Genomic DNA, 12,376 nt, shown 5'->3' on the forward strand with positions numbered 1-12,376 from the left:
TAACTAACATCCTTCCACCCCCTCTCCTGCAAAAAGAAGAAGAAGAAGAAGAAGAAGAAGAAGAAGAAGAAGAAGAAGAAGAAGAAGAAGAAGAAGAAGAAGAAGAAGAAGAAAAAGAAAAAAGAAAAAGAAATTAAGTCAGTGCTGACCCTCATAAAATTCATAGCACTTGCAGACTGCTTTTGAAGACAAAGGATGGAAAATCCCATTCTTGGTTCCAGGAGCTTCCTTAAACCTAGCCCAGAAGGCTTCTCTGAAAGTCCAGCCAATTCAAATGATAGATGCAGACACATTGTAGATGCATATATTCACACCACACACACACACACACACACACACACACACACACACACACACACACAGCTTTCTTCTTGCTTGGAAAAGTTTTCTTACAGGAGTTTCTATTCTTATAAACCATGCGAGATGCACCCAGATGTTCTCTTAGGTTCCAGTGGCACACAATGAATCTAAATTTTGTCATATAAAAAGTACACATCATTATCAGCTGACTTCAGAGCTGTCTCTGTAGTCTCTGTGTTTGTCAGGAAGACTACCGGCTCCTGTCATGCTCAAGCAGCTGAAGCCATTCCTTCCTGTGGATTACCAGTGTGGGCTGACTGCTTGCCTCCTGGGCTGCATTAGTATCTGAGACTTGAGTTAGGATGAATATAGCAGAAATGTCTTAGCCACTGCTTTTTGGGGGATGATAATTGTTTAAGTAGGAAAATTGATTAAAGGGAGGGTGAATCCTTAAAAAAAAAGGTTTATAGAAACCTTAACTTTTTAGACTTAAATAGACATACCTTCTTGTGCCGACCTTTGGTTGTGGGGTCAGTGTCTTTCCTTTCATGGTAAGTCTCTTTCTGGAGTGCCTCCTTATCTTCCTTACCTAGCCCGGTGGGGATGGGGGTGGGTAAGAGTGCATACTCTGGAGCTAGACTCTAGCCTGCACTGTGAACTCTGTCCATTATTGATGCTGTGATCCTGGCCATGCCATTTAACCTCTTGTGCCTAACTGTCCTCATCTCTAAAATGGGTATCATAATAGGCCCACTCTGATTGGCTTGTTGGGAGGATTAAAGAAGTCATATGTAAATTGTCTAGAACTGTCTTTCATACAGACTAAGTCCTGTTTGCCATTATTATTATTATTATTATCTACAATTTCTAGTTTTGTCTTCTTTCAAATTAAGACACATGTGAAGCAATCTGAACATAGAGTTTATCTAGATTTTTATGATTTCCTCCCTAATTTTTTTCTTTTTTGTTTTTAATTGTGGTAAAATACACATAACATAAAATTTACCAATGTAACCATTTTAAAAATTTTCTTTTTTCTTCTTTAAAATTTACATCCAAATTAGTTAGCATATAGTGAAACAATGATTTCAGGAGTAGATTCCTTAGTGCCCCTTACCCATTTAGTCCAGCCCCCCCTCCCACAACCCCTCCAGTAACCCTCAGTTTGTTCTCCATATTTATGAGTCTCTTCTGTTTTGTCCCCCTCCCTGTTTTTGTATTATTTTTGTTTACCTTCCCTTATGTTCATCTGTTTTGTCTCTTAAAGTCCTCATATGAGTGAAGTCATAGGATTTTTGTCTTTCTCTAATTTCACTTAGCATAATACCCTCCAGTTCCATCCACGTAGTTGCAAATGGCAAGATTTCATTCTTTTTTATTGCCAAGTAATACTCCATTGTGTGTGTGTGTATGTCGTATATATATATATATATATATATACACACACACACACCACATTTTCTTTATCCATTCATCCATCATCCATCAATGGACATTTGGGTTCTTTCCATACTTTGGCTATTGTTGATAGTGCTGCTATAAACATGGGGGTGCATGTATCCCTTCAAAACAGCACACCTGTATCCCTTGGATAAATGCCTAGTAGTGCAATTGCTGGGTTGTAGGGTAGTTCTATTTTTAGTTTTTTGAGGAACCTCCATACTGTTTTCCAGAGTGGCTGCACCAGCTTGCATTCCCACCAATAATGCAAAAGAAATCCTCTTTCTCCACATCCTCACCAACATCTGTTGTTGCCTGAGTTGTTCATGTTAGCCATTCTGACAGGTGTAAGGTGGTATTTCATTGTGGTTTTGATTCATATTTCCCTGATGATGAGTGATGTTGAGCATTTTTTCATGTGTCGGTTGGCCATCTGGATGTCTTCCTTGGAGAAGTGTCTATTCATACCTTTGCCCTTTTCTTCACTGGATTATTTGTTTTTTGGGTGTTGGGTTTGATAAGTTCTTTATAGATTTTGGATATTAACCCTTTATCTGATATGTCATTTGCAAATATCTTCTCCTATTCTGTCAGTTCCTTTTAATTTTGCTGATTGTTTCCTTCACTGTGCAGAAGCTTTTTATTTTGATGAGGTCCCAGTAGTTAATTTTTGCTTTTGTTTCCCTTGCCTCCGGAGACGTGTTGAGTAAGAAGTTGCTGGGGGCAAAATCAAAGAGGTTTTTGCCTGATTTCTCCTTGAGGATTTTGATGGCTTCCTGTCTTACATTGAGGTCTTTCATCCATTTTGAGTTTAGTTTTGTGTATGGTGTCAGAAAGTGACACCATACACAAGTTCATTCTTCTACATGTCGTGTCCAGTTTTCCAAGCACCACTTGCTGAAAAGACTGTCTTTATCCCATTGGATATTCTTTCCTGCTCTGTCAAAGATTAGTTGTCCATACGTTTGTGGGTCCATTTCTGGGTTCTCTGTTCTGTTCCATTGATCTGAGTGTCTGTTCTTGTGCCAGTACCATACTGTCTTGATGATTATGCTTTGTAGTATAGCTTGAAGTCTGGGATTGTGATGCCTCCTGCTTTGGTTTTCTTTTTCAAGATTGCTTAGGCTATTCGGGGTCTTTTCTTGTTCCATACAAATTGTAGGATTATTTGTTCTAGCTCTGTGAAGAATGCTGGTGTTACCTTGATTGGGTTTGCATTGAATATGTAGATTGCTTTGGGTAGTATCAACATTTTAACAATATTTGTTTTTCCCATCCAGGAGCATGGAATCTTTTTCCAATTTTTTGTGTCTTCTTCAGTTTCTTTCATAAGCTTTCTATAGTTTTCAGTGTGTAGATTTTTCACCTCTTTGGTTAGATTTATTCCTAGATATTTTATGGTTTTGGTACAACTGTAACTGGGATCGATTCCTTGATTTCTCTTTCTGTCGCTTCATTGTTGGTGTATAGGAATGCAACCGATTTCTGTGCATTGATTTTATATCCTGCAACTTTGCTGAATTCATGAATCAATTCTAGCAGTCTTTTGGTGGAATCTTTTGGGTTTTCCATATAGAGTATCATGTCATCTGTGAAGAGTGAAAGTTTGACCTCCTCCTGGCCGATCTAGATGCCTTTTATTTCTTTGTGTTGTCTGATTGCAGAGGCTAAGACTTCCACTACTATGTTGAATAACAGTGGCGAGTGTGGACATCCCCATCTTGTTCCTGATCTTAGGGGGAAAGCTCTCAGTTTTTCCTCATTGAGGATGATATTAGCATTGGGTCGTTCATATATGGCTTTTATGATCTCGAGGTATGCTCCTTCTATCCCTAATGTCTTGAGGGTTTTTATCAAGAAATGATGCTGTATTTTGTCAAATGCTTTCTCTGCATCTTTGGAAAAGATCATATGGTTCTTGTCCTTTCTTTTATTGATGTGATGAATCACGTTTTGCAGGTATTGAACCAGCCCTGCATCCCAGGTATAAATCCCGCTAGGTCATGGTGAGTAATTTTTTTAGTGTATTGTTGGATCCGGTTGGCTATCTTGTTGAGGATTTTTGCATCCATGTTAATAGGGAAATTGGTCTATAGTTCTCCTTTTTAGTGGAGTCTCTGTCTGGTTTTGGAATCAAGGTAATGCTGGCTTCATAGAAAGAGTTTGGAAGTTTTCCTTCCATTTCTATGTTTTGGAACAGTTTCAAGAGAATAGGTGTTAACTCTTCCTTAAATGTTTGGTAGAATTCCCTTGGAAAGCCATCTGGCCCTGGACTCTTGTTTTTTGGCAGATTTTTGATTACTAATTCAATTTCCTTACTGGTTATGGTTCTGTTCAAATTTTCTACTTCTTCCTGTTTCAGCTTTGGTAGTGTATATGTTTCTAGGAATTTATCCATTTCTTCCAATTTTACCCATTTTACTGGCATATAATTGTTCATAATATTCTCTTATTATTGTTTTTATTTCTGTTGTGTTGGTGGTGATCTCTCCTCTTTCATTCTTGATTTTATTTATTTGGGTTCTTTCCTTTTTCTTTTTGATCAAACTGACTAGTGGTTCATCAATTTTGTTAATTCTTTCAAAGAACCAGCTTCTGGTTTCAATGATGTGTTCTACTGTTTTTTGTTTGTTTGTTTGTTTTTGGTTTCTATAGCATTAATTTCTGCTCTAATCTTTATTATTTCCTGTCTTCTGCTGTTTTTGGATTTTATTTGCTCTTCTTTTTCCAGCTTCTTAAGGTGTAAGGTTAGGTTGTGTATCCGAGATCTTTCTTCCTTCTTTAGGAAGGCCTGGATTGCTATATACTTTCCTCTTATGACCGCCTTTGCTGTGTCCCAGAGGTTTTGGGTTGTGTTGTTATCATTTTCATTGGTTTCCATATACTTTTTAATTTTCTCTTTAACTGCTTGGGTTACCCTATTCATTCTTTAATAGGATGTTCTTCAGTCTCCAAGTATTTTTTACCTCTCCAAATTTTTTCTTGTGGTTTATTTCGAGTTTCATAGTGTTGTGGTCTGAAAATATGCACGGTATGATCTCGATCTTTTTGTACCTCCTTAGGGCTGATTTGTGTCTCAGTATATGGTCTGTTCTGGAGAACATCCTGTGTTCACTGGAGAAGAATGTATATTCTGCTGCTTTAGGATGAAATGTTCTGAATATATCTCTTAAGTCCATCTGGTCCAGTGTGTCATTCCAAGCCATTGTTTCCTTGTTGATTTTTTGATTAGATGATCTGTCCATTGCTGTGAGTGGGGTGTTGAAGTCTCCTACTATTATGGTGTTACTATTGATGAGTTTCTTTATGTTTGTGATTATTGATTTATATATTTGGGTGTTTTAATATTTGGCACATAAATGTTTACAATTGTTAGGTCTTCTTGGTGGATAGACCTCTTGATTATGATACAATGCCCTTCTGCATCTCTTGATACAGTCTTTATTTTAAAGTGTAGATTGTCTGATGTAAGTATGGCTATTCCAGCTTTCTTTTGTTGACCATTAGCATGATAGATGGTTTTCCATCCCCTTATTTTCAGTCTGAATGTGTCTAGGTCTAAAGTGGGTCTCTTGTAAACAACATATAGATGGATTTTGTTTTCTTATCCATTCTGTTACCCTATGTCTTTTGAGTGGAGCATTGAGTCCATTGACGTTTAGAGTGAGTACTGAAAGATTTGAATTTATTGCCATTATGATGCTTGTAGAGTTGGAGTTTCTGGTGGTGTTCTCTGGTCCTTTCTAATCCTTGTTGCTATATATATATATATATTTCATCTTTTCTCCCCTCAGAGAGTCCCCCTTAATATTTCTTGCAGGTCTGGTTTAGTGGTCACAAACTCCTTTAATTTTTGTTTGTCTGGGAAACTTTTTATCTCTCCTTCTATTTTAATGACAGCCTTGCTGGATGAAGAATTCTTGGCTGCATATTTTTCTGATTCAGCACACTGAATATATCCTGCCACTCCTTTCTGGCCTGCCAAGTTTCTGTGGATAGGTCTGCTGCAAACCTGATCTGTCTTCCCTTGTAGGTTAGGGACTTTTTTTCCCTTGTTGCTTTCATGATTCTCTCCTTGCCTGAGTATTTTGTGAATTTGACTATGATATGCCTTGTTGATAGTCTGTTTTTATTGAATCTAATGGGGGTTCTCTGTGATTCCTGGATTTTGATGTCTGTCTCTTTCCCCAGGTTAGGAAAGTTTCCCACTATGATTTGCTCACATAACCCTTTTACCCCTATTTCTGTCTCTTCCTCTTCTGGGACCCCTGTGATTCTGATGTTGTTCCTTTTTAACGAGTCACTGATTTCTCTAATTCTTAAATAGTGCTCTTTTGCCTTAATCTCCCTCTTTTTTTCTGCCTCATTATTCTCTATAAGTTTGTCCTCTATATGGCTGATTCTCTGTTCTCCCGCATCCATCCTTGCTGCCGTGGCATCCATCCATGATTGCAGCTCAGTTATAGCATTTTTAATTTCATTCTGGCTACTTTTTACTTCTTTTATCTCTGCAGAAGAGATTCTAATCTGTTTTCGACTCCAGCTAGTATTCTTATTCTTGTGATTCTAAAATTCTGGTTCAGACATCTTGCTTGTATCTGTGTTGGTTAAATCCCTGGCTGTCGTTTCTTCGTGCTCTTTTTTGGGGGGTGAATTCCTTCATTTTGTCATTTTGAAAGGAGAAAAGGAATTAATGAGGTAGAAAAATTGAAATTAAAAAAATTAAAATAAAAAATATTAAAATTAAAAATTAAACACACACACACACACACACACACAAAATCAAATAGATGGTGCTAGATCCTAGGTGTGTTTTGGTCTGGGTGTTGAAAATGGTTTGACAGATTAGAGAAAAAAAAGGTGGGGGGAGGAAAAAAAAAGAAATCGTCTGAGAATTTGAAAAAATGAATACACTGAAGTAGACTAAAATGAGATGATGGGAGTAAAATAGAATTTGAAAAAATATACACAAAAGCAAAGAATATAGTAGAAAAAATTAAGGAAAAATAGTTTTAATAAAAATTAAAAATAAATATGATTTTTTTCTTTTACTGTATTTAAGAAAAAAGAAAAGAAACAAAAAAGAAAAAAGAAAAAAGAAAAAAAGAAATCGTTTGAAAATTTGAAAAAGTGAATACACTGTAGTAGACTAAAATAAAATGATGGAAGTAAGATAGAATTTTAAAAAAATTTACATAAAAGCAAAAAATATAGCAATAAAAATTAAATAAAAATATTTTAATAGAAATTGAAAGTACAAATGAAGTTTTTCTCTTTCTGCATTCAAGAAAAAGAAAAATGAAAAAGAGTAAAAAAATTAAAAAAAGGAAGTTGTTTGAAAATTTGAAAAGGTGAATACACTGAAGTAGACTAAAATAAAATGATGGAAGTAAAATAGAATTTGAAAAAATTGACACAAAAGTAAAAAATATAGTTATAAAAATTAAAGAAAATTATTTTTAATAATAATTGAAAATAAAAATGATTTTTTTCTTTCTGTATTCAAGAAAAAGAAAAGAATTGGAAAAGAGAAGAAGAAAAAAAAAGGAAGAAAATTGAATAGATGAACCTGCTAGGAGATTGAAGTAGGACTGAAATTGCTTCGTTTACTCCTAGAATCAGTCTATGTAGCTCTTTATAGTCCATAAAGTAAGCCAGTGGTGAGACTTGTGTTCTTGAAGAGCGAAGTTGGCCCAGTTGGGCAGGGCTCAATGTAACAGCTCTGCTCTCCACTAGATGGCGCTGCTAGCCTACTGGGGTGGATTGTGTGCTCGTAGGTGCTCATGCATATGCGTGGGAGCGGTGAAAATGGCACCACGCAGCTACCCAGTCTGTTCTCCCTGATCAGCAGTCATGCACCTGTCCTCTGTCTTCAGCTTTTGTCCACTCCCTGCTTCTTCACTGTCTGTGACCAAGCTCCAGGCAGTACCTCTCTCCTGAGTTTTGTCTTAGATGTGGCTGTTTTCCCCGGCCCCTTACTTTGAAGCACTGTGGCTTTGACCTGTTCTGCCCCTCTGGGGGAGGGTCTCCCTGAGAAATGGCCAAATGTCAGCTGCACCCAGGAACGCTTGGGGGACCCTGCTGCTGCTGGTGCCCTGAGGCTACGGCCAGGTGCCAGCCCGCCCCAGGAAAAGTTCACGAGATAGTGTAGCATCAGCATTTCAGGGATTATGGAAAATCACAACACATGTCTGGCACCAGGCTTCACCCTTAACGACCTTGTTCCAGCACCAGCAAATGTGGCCATTTTCTGGGGTGTGCTGGGACTAGGTGGCTTCAACAGTCTCTACCAAATGTCCTTCCAGCAGTGGAACCGCTTTTCCCCATGTGGCCTGAGACCCTCCCGGACCCCACTCTGTTCCTGGGGATTCTCCCTTCCCACCAGAGCGCTGCCAGGTATCGAGCTGCGGAGTTGCAGCCTTTGAGCTCCCTTTGTTTACAGTCTTAATGGAATTTAAACCCTCTCCTTTCTCCTCTCTCCCTTTTTAGTTTAGTCTCTGCGGTTGTTTCCAATTTTCCACTGTGTCTCCAGCTCCTTTTGGGGAGGGTTGCTTTTCCCGTATTCTTCCCCCCTCCCCAGTCTCTGTCCTGTTTCCACTGCAAAAGCGGTGCCCTACTGTCCGTGGCTTCTCGCTCCCCAAATTCACCTCTCCGCACCACATGTACCTGCTGAATTCTGTGGTTCAGGTTGTGCAGATTGTTGTGTTAATCCTCCAATCAGTGTTCTAGGTGTGCAGGATGGTTTAGTGTTGGTCTGGCTGTATTACATGGATGCAAGACACCCAGAAAACTTCCATGCTGTTCCGCCATCTTGGCTCCTCCTCCCCAACTTAACCATTTTGAAGCGTACAGTTTTGTAGTATTAAGTTCATTCACATTGCTGTGCAACCATCACCACCATCCATCTCCAGGACTCTTCATCTTGCAAAACTGAAACTCTGTCCCCATTAAGCATAATGCCCCATTTTTCCCTTCCCCCAGCCCCTGGCAACCACTCTTCCCAATCTTATGTAGTAGTCTTTCCCACACTTAATTTCATAGTGTTTTTTTTTTTTTAAAGAGACCCAGTGTGGGGGTGAAACGTACAACTCTGAGATTGAGAGTGGCATGCTCTAATGACTGAGCTGGACAGGTGTCCCTTAATTTCATTGTATTTTTGAATAATTTTCTTTTATTGCCTTTTTCTAAAGCCTTCAACTTAATTCTTAATAGAAGCAAAACTCTTTCTTCTGTATGTAATATTTAATTAAATTTGTAAGTACAACAAAGAGTAAATTGGTCTAAACAGGTTTGGGAACAAACATAACCAACTTGGTAAGGCTTCCTTCAATTGATGGGAGCAGAAGGGTGCAGGTGTACCAGAGAGAGTCGCACGTATTCTGGTGCTGTGGTCTTTGGCCACCATGTTTGCCAGAAGGAATGATGTGGATCAGTTAATTGGAGACTTTGTGTCAATTCTGTGGTTTACCTTCTCTGCTGTATAGTGCTTGTCATTTTCATCATCTGAAATACCTACATACCCAGCTCTGTATGTCTAAATTGTACCCACTTTTCAATGTCTAGTTCAGATGCACCTCCTATATGAAAACTTCCCTGTTCTTTCCTTTCAAACTTCTTTCTTTTAATGTTTATTCTTGAGAGAGAGAGAGCAAGAGAGAGACAGAGCGTGAGTGGGGGATGGGGAAGAGAGAGACACACACACACAGAATCTGAAGCAGGCTCCAGGCTCTGAGCTGTCAGCACAGAGCCAAGTGTGGGGCTTGAACTCACGAACCCTTGAGATCATGACCTGAGCCAAAGTCGGACACTTAACTGACTCAGCCGCCCAGGTGCCCCAAACTTACATCAGGGGCACCTAGGTGGTTTAATCTGTTAAGTGGCCGACTCTTTTAATTTTTATTTCTTTTCTTTTCTTTTCTTTTCTTTTTTACTTTGAGAGAGAGAGAGAGTACAGTCAGGGGAAGGGCAGAGAGAGAGGGAGAGAGAATCCCAAGTAGGCTCCACAGTGTCAGCACGAAGCCCGACACCAGGCTTGAACTCATGAACTGTGAGATCATGACTTAAGCCGAAACCAAGCGTCAGACACTTAACCAACTGAGCCACCCAGGCATCCCTTTCCTTTCAAACTTCAAAGGCACTGACCTGTACCTCTACAATGACATCTAACACTTTCTACCTTGCATTGTTAGTATTTCTGTGAGTTCCCCAAGAGCAGGCTCTGTGTCACATTTCTTTGGATTTCTCATATCATTGGCTTAGTGCTGTGCATGTAGTCATATCTCAGGCTCACATTTATTAAATTACTGCCTTGCCAGGATGGGACAGAGAGAATGAGAAGGGGTAACTAACTATTGGAGCACTTTTAGTTAACAAAACCTGTGTGGGTGTGTGTAATACAGTGTATTTTTTGACACTTTTATTGTAACTGTTTTGTAGATGAGGAACCTGAGACTCAGAGAAGTTAAATAATTCATCCAAATCAAATATTCTGACTGCACTGTCAATGCCCTTGGCATAGTGTCTCAGCACTTCATTGTTGAAACCATTGGGTTTTGTTTAGGGTAGTTCTCTGGTTTCATAAATTAATTACTGTCATCAAAGAACTGCTAGTCAAGACTAAAAGATTCCCAGTATCAATCAAATTCCAGCTGAATTGGATCTGTAGGCAGTCATAGGCAACAATCATTTGGTGGTTACCCTCAGGATCAGTGTTTATGGGCAAAGAGCAAAAGGCTATGGAATCAATAACTGGGTTGGAGCCTTGGCTCTGACCTACGTTCTGGGGCACTTGGGTAGCTCAGTTGGTTAAGCTTCCGACTTTTGATTTTAGCTCAAGTCATGATCTCATGGTTCATGAGTTGCAGCCCCATGTCAGCCTCTGTGCTGATAGCATGGAGCCTGCTGGAGATTATTTCTCTCCCTCTTTCTCTGTCCTTCCCCTGTTTGCACTCTCTCTCAAAATAAATAAATAAACTTTAAAAAGCAAACAAACAAAAAACGCTACTAAGTTCTGCTACCTACTGAGTGACTTTAATTCAAATAATGTGACCTCTTGAGTCTTGGTTTTCTCATCTATAAAATGGATGTGATAATACATGGAGTTACCATGAAGATTTAGTTAATCCATATGAAAATATTTTGTGCTCTATAAGGGTATTACACAAATCCAAAGTATTGTTGTCATTAACCTATACTTACTGAGTACCATTGATCTCAAGGTACAAAAAGTCCAGTGCAGAGTTTGGGTTAATATGGAACAAAGTACCTTCAGTCCAAAATCAGGACTCTGGTGTTAGTTACTGTAGGACCCCTATGGGGACATATACCCATCTAATATGGTGTGGCTAGTATTAGTATCCTGTACTGATGGATTTTTTTGCTCAGAGACTTGTTTCCCTTCACAGGCTAAAATAACTATAAGCAAAGGCATGTAGTCTAAGGAAATGCTCCCCATTTGTGTTTTCGATTGCCGGGATATCCAACAAGTATGAGGTTGCCAAGAATGAGGGAGGCCTAGGGGTCAAGTTTGGCTATGGTAGAGCTTAGTATTAAGAGCACTGGAGTGATTCCTCTCCACTGAGAAATCTTCCCTGAATCTTCAAGGCTGACCTTGGTACACCTCCTGTGTGCTCCCATAGAACTCTGAGCACACCCCTCTCCAAACAGCAGTTGCTTTATCCTGTACATTTCCATTTACACATTTCTCTTCCCTCTTGGACTGTGTGCTCCTGTAGGCTGGCAACTGTCTTATTCATTGTTGTCTTAGTTGCACCCAAAAGAGTGCTCAGAGTTCAGGCTAGCTGTGCAGTAAGTACTTGTTGAATGAATCCCTCCTCTGGCAGTCGTGTTCTATTACAAGCCCCATCCAGAAGTGAAAGTGAGGTGGGAGTTATGGTAAATTGCTTCACCATTTTGATTGTACTGTTGTATTAATTAAATTAATTAGATCAGTGTTTCTCAATCTTTTAAAAATTATAGGCACCCTTCGGCCCCATTTTAGCCATTTCTTTTTTAATTTTCTCCCCCTATTCCCCATTAAAATTTAATCTCACAGATATACTATATGTTTATATACTGTGGCCCTTTGAAAGGCCACAACATTTCGATATGTAGATGGTTTTGTCCCTTAAGAGACAATTTTTTTCCCCTAGGAGTGATATCACCCCATTAAGAATGTCTGAATTAGATTCTATGTGACTAAATGTGTAGAATCAGCTGGTTTGGTATTGTGCAGATATTTTCTATTTGATATTTACATAGTTATAACATTAAGATTAAGCCTTGGTTGCTCATATTATTGATACGCTTTCAAGATAAGGCTGTGGGATTGATTTTTTTTGTACAACGTAACTGGTGCCTTTGGTGCTATTTAAATAAGGAGACAAAGCCAAGACTTTTCCCAGACCACCAACAGTATTTCAGTGTGGGGCTATTATGCATAAATCTGAAGGCTTGGTTCACAATTCCATTCTTCTCAAAAATATTTAAACTAAACAAAAAGTTATATTTATTGCTAATGAATGTAGACATCTAAATAAGTCAGAGCCATGCTGCTTGGACGATCCTGCCAGATTGTTCCTGGGCGGGTTATTTATAAATAATGTACCATTCAAGTTGGGAGAATATGCTACTACCA

At 38.9% G+C, this 12,376-nt stretch overlaps 1 protein-coding gene across 5 annotated transcripts in view; it reads left to right on the plus strand.

Moving 5' to 3' along the window:
* MSRA (methionine sulfoxide reductase A) overlaps positions 1–12,376 on the plus strand; it is a 462,739-nt gene that overhangs the window by 276,766 nt on the left and 173,597 nt on the right. The gene's annotated exons all lie outside the window — the stretch shown is intronic.

The sequence above is a fragment of the Neofelis nebulosa genome, chromosome 3 (assembly GCF_028018385.1).
Source record: "Neofelis nebulosa isolate mNeoNeb1 chromosome 3, mNeoNeb1.pri, whole genome shotgun sequence".
In the NCBI taxonomy this organism is placed as follows: domain Eukaryota; kingdom Metazoa; phylum Chordata; class Mammalia; order Carnivora; family Felidae; genus Neofelis; species Neofelis nebulosa.